This window comes from Botryllus schlosseri, chromosome 3, assembly GCF_051294905.1.
Source record: "Botryllus schlosseri isolate E-star chromosome 3, Bs_hap1, whole genome shotgun sequence".
Classification (NCBI taxonomy): Eukaryota; Metazoa; Chordata; class Ascidiacea; order Stolidobranchia; family Styelidae; genus Botryllus; species Botryllus schlosseri.
The window spans coordinates 12,086,654-12,092,236 of NC_137238.1; positions in this window are offsets into that span (position 1 = coordinate 12,086,654).

Below are 5,583 nucleotides of genomic sequence, written 5' to 3' on the forward strand. Positions count from 1 at the left end.
GATATAAGTATCGCAGGCCCCGATATGATAGTGTCGAAACAACTTGGAATAGTCTTTCAAATAAGACACCAAGTTGGGCCTAGGCGATGTAAAGAATAGGCATGTATTGTAAACTGAATGGAAAGTAATGAAACATAACACAATATCATACATCTCATGGTTACAGCACTGCAGAATGTAGATTATGTCGAAATGGTTTTGTCGTACCATAGAAAAACAGGTCACTCTGAAAATCAGATAAAACCCGTCGTTTCCTGCTGGGAATTAACACTAAATAGGATTGCGTTCAACTTTCGGAGATTTTGAAATCTGCTATTTAAAAACACTGACCAATAAAAATTGAGTTACGCATCAGTATTGGGATCTAGCATCTCCGCTAGAGATCCGCCAAGATCAAAGTATTGGAAAATCGAAGCTTTTCACAATCTAAACTGTTAATATTGCGTCATCACGCGCCGCGTATCAAGTGTCGGTAATTCGGAAATTTTACTACGTACGAAAATAATTTGCATATCCTCCTTCCACATCAGAAGGTGTGATCGCAGTCAGTAAGGAAATCGTCAAACTGTTCCAACACTTCCAACGCTGAGATGCGCTGTTACAAAGACTGGTTTGCGGTGACAAAACAGCGGGTTATAGGCGTCATACAATCGTTACCAGCGGTTTTAATCGTATCTACAGTAAAATGGATACATTGTTCTGGAAGAATCGCGAGTTGAAATATCTCCTAATAATTACTGCCCGCGACTTTGCCGATGACAAACGGAAAGTTGTCTTCAGTCAGCATCGCTTTCGCATAATCGTGGATAGGGATAACAATTATTGTTTTTTTTTTAAATATTCTTGTGGAGTCATTGATAACGACAACAGAGTTATAGAATCGACGTCATTAACTACAAGGTCCAATATTTGCGGCAAACACCAAGCTCATGTACCCCTTAATACGTAAACATGTATATTGTGTATGTGTGCTGAAATGCTAATATATCTGAACGGATGAAGATGGGACCAGTTAATCCTGGGGTTGTTTCAAAGATATTACACCTTCACCATGTCTATGGTGCTTTCATACAACTCCCGTATACCAGTGGCGGCTCGTGACAATATCGGGTGGTGGGGCAAGGGCTGCGAGCGACTTTTATCAACATGACGTCACAATGGCGTTTCCAACGTAAAAAAGTAACTTTATGATGGTCACATGAATTTCCCGACAACAGTGATTTTAACGTAGGTGCCGCGAGAGGTCTGCCGGTGAGCCGTGACTTGAAGTGTGGTAACAAATGTTTTATTCATTTTTTTTTAATCAAAGGATTATTTTACATAATGTACGTGAACTAAGAATCGTCCCTATGCCCTAGTAGCATGCGTTATGATTTCATGGTAGAGTTAGAGATTACGCAAATCGATAGGCCCTAATTTTTCTAAGCCCGTCCGAAAGTGTTTCGTACACGATCCTGGTGTGTTACGACCACGGAGCTGGTGGTTACGAGTTACGACCAGGTGATAGGCAACCAAAGCGGAGGTACCCGACGTACGATTGGATCAATGGACTGGACAATTTTTAGACCTCTAATTTTCGCTCTAAAGGCAACTGCGTAAACTAGCCTACGTACGGAGCAAAGATTCAATACGATTCATGTTCGCACTTGACTTGACCAGACTAATTCCAATGACTAGAACTCGAGAGATTGCGTAAGCCTAACTGCAAAGGTCAACGACTTCGGACACTTACGCAATTGTTATCTCATAGATTGGGCCTGTCATATTGAATCCAGAACATCAATTTGAATGGTCTTTGAAGAACTAAGGACAGCAGCCTCGGAACTTCGGTCTCGGAACAACATAGTACATTTTGGCCTTGAAACTGGAGATTGTGACGCAACACATACGGCTTACTGTCTATAAGTCTGCTGCGAAATCGCCGTTGGAAAATATATTAATCATTAAATACATGCATAAAAGCCGTAAACTTAGCATACTGTTACATGAAATCATCGAGAAGTAGCATTCGCAATCTCATAACCCATTCCGGCATGGTACACTGTCAAAATCAATACAAACAGACGAACACCGAACTTTGAGTCAAATAGATCGAGGAATAGGCTGATCAAATGATCAGCTGTTAGCCGACATCGAAAATGAATCGCATTCGACAGGGGATTGTAAGCAAATGGTTTGAAGGCCACAATTTCACAGTGAAATGCACATAGGCGAACATAAAATTATGTGAATATTTGAATGCAAACCGAGAATCTTAGTTAGCTGTTTCATGCGATCATCGAGATATACCATTGGAAATATCATCACCGATCTCGTTATGGAACGCAGACTAGATTAGCACAGACAGACACCGACTTTTGCGTGAGATCCGCAATGATGTAGCGTAGGTAGGCTAAGTATCAGATCAGCGCGCATCTCTACCATACTCGACTTCGAAAACGAAATAACTGCCTCAATCATTGAGTGTCAACTTTAAGACTTGGCACCGTGTTCGATACTAAAATCAAGACATACTGTGCAAAAGCTCATGACAGATCTAGGTATGGAACATCGTTAAAATCAATAGAGACCAATAACGGCTTTTGCGTAAATCTGTTAGCGATAAATGAAGAGTCAGCTCTCACTCGAATTTGGAAACGAAATTACCACCCACATAGTTCAGTGACACACTTAAAACTTGTTACAGCGGTCGATACTAACATTAAGACTCACTGTGCCAAATGTCATGACCGATCTCGGTATGGAACATCGTCAAAATCAATGGAGACCAATACCGGCTTTTGAGTAAAATCTGTTTGCTGTACAATGTACATGATAGATCAGCACACACTGAACTTAGGAAACGAAATTACTACCCTTATCTTCAAGTAGCAAGCCTGAAACTTGGAGCAGTGCTAAATACTACCTTCACGACATATCATACGAAGTTTCAAGAATTATCATGGTGCGAAACACCGTCAAAATCGACATATACCAGCAAAGGTCGACTCAACGCATATTACGGTAACCGAGTTCAGATATAGATACGATTGTTACATCACACCTTAGGGGCGAACAAGCATAGTTGCCCCACTTGCTCGGCCATTTTACGAATAGGAGAGAGTAAATCACCGTTTCTTTATTGTGCGCAGCTTTGAGAGAATAGATAGTGAAAGCTTGTTATGAGCGCTACCGGGGCAAGCCCCGGCTAGGCATTCACAAAGCGAAAACACAGAAGAGACTTCGATTTTCGCAGAGACTTCGCTATGTATGGGCATTTGTTAGCGAAAGCACAAGAAGAACGCGGGTTTCGCTATGATCTCGGTATATATTGATTGCTGTGCGTCTATAAATGGTTAAATTGTTATTGAACAGAATTTTAGGTGGGGCAATGCCCCGGTTGCCCTATAGGACGAGCCGCCACTGCCGTATACTACGGACAATTTATACCCGTCATAGTCGACGGATACGATGGTGAGTGGTTGGAAACCTCGGAATCGTAGGACGTAGTTGCTTCAACAGTTACAGCAAGTAGATATAGATTATAGGTATGAAATGGGTGTTCTGATGATGATGACCGCGGACCGTAAAAATGCTGCATATCAATGTGGTATATCAATGTAGTCGCGGTTAAAAATAATTTTCCAGTGTCAATGTCAATCCACTGTGGCGTCACAATTAAAGATTCGTTTCGTTTTGGCTGAACAAAAACAAAGACAAGATATGCAAACAATAGCCACGTTTTGCGCGGTTCTATACCAATACCGCGAAAACCATTACCGGGAATGGACTCCACGGAGAAAGGACATTATCGAGAATGGCCAATGCCAAGAATCTAACTTACCGAGTCCGAGCTGTCGAGAAATTTATATCCGAGAATGGCCATCGATTGTGGCAAGGCCGTCATGCACATACACACGACCTGTACATAATACATAACATGCCTGCATTGCATTCTCGCTGGTGTCCATTCTCGGTAAAGGTTTTCTCGGTATTGATCGGACACCATTGTGAACATGTTTGTTTTGAATTGATTTTTGCTATAAATGAAACCTTAAGTCCATTTATTCTTCGAAGTGTTTTAGAGATGCTCGCCTGTAACATATGTGCAAGTGCAAGATAAAGTATGCCTTAAATCTGTTCTTCAGGAAGCACACGCTTGAAAAACCTTGCTGACAAGTCATAACTGTAAGTGGAGGGGGAGAGCAAAAGAATTTCCGCATCGTTTTTTGCACAGCTGGATACCAGAGATGAGCGGATTTGAAATTTCCATGTCCTAATCCAATCCAAATCCGAACATTAAAATCCAAATCCAAATCCTAATCCATAACTTTTTCTTATTCAAGTCCATGTCCAATCCTAATCCGATTCCAACTAGAAATTCAGAAAAAATACTAATTTATGCAATGGAGGGATTCGAAAATTTTCTTTCACAACCAACGATTCACTTGATTCAAGATAACTTAGTTACCATAACTACATTAATAACTGATCTGAATACAGTTTGTCGCCATTCGCCACACGACATTTCAATCTCCCAGAAAATAGGTAAATCCAATCCAAATCCTAATCCGTTCTGAAAAAATGTCTAATCCAAATCCAATCCAAATCCTACAAAATTTCACAAATCCTGTTTTTTCAAAACCTAATCCTAATCCGTGCTCATCTCTGCTGGATACGACATTGAAATATTAGACTAGTCTCTCACATCAGACATCATAGCCTGCTCACCATTCTACATACGCAAAACACTGATGCTTACATTAGCGCTGAGAAGCCTTATAGGCAGATGACATTGGTTCTCGTAGAACTGAACCGAGATCTACAGTGGTATACGTACTATCACTCAGCATCACTGCAGTAGAGAAACAGAATTTCCCTACAGTTGAGACAAGTAACGTTGCGCGGCGATGAAGAATCATGGTGGTTGAGGCCCTAATAATCGTTGCATTTAGTATGCTTCAACTTTACTCACTGGTCACATAAACGTGAAAATCGCTGTTGCAGAAAATTGTCTCAGTGGGAGGACAATGCAAAGCTTGCTTTCCCCCAAGAATTTTGCCGCGTACCCCAGTTCTCGAACCCCTAACCTATACCTTACCATGACCTCACTCGTTATTGTCGAAACCATGATTTCCATTCAAATCAATGTATCTGCACATATACCGATATCATCTGAAAAATGCACAATGTTCATAACACACTGCGTAAATATTGAAAGCCTGGTCGATATGTACTTATGTAGCAATAACAAAACAAATGATCCAATTCCTACTCATATCAGGGTTGCCAGATTGGCCCATTTTAGAGGCAGTTGGCTCCGAAAAAATTGTTTGACCCCTTAGTCCTTTGTTTTCAATATTTGGCTCTTCTCGGAAGCACTTGGCATATAAAATCAAACTAGCTATATTTTAATCAAAAATTCAAAAACATTAAGTATACAAGTTAGATAAGTTTCAAACTTTTCCTAAAAAATCATAAAATTTGATCATTAAAATTTTCATAACTCTCATACGACAAAGTTTCATTTTACGATTGGGTATTCAGCTCGAAAAGGCTTGAAATAATCGCAGTTATTGCAATTGGATTCGGTGTCCTACTATA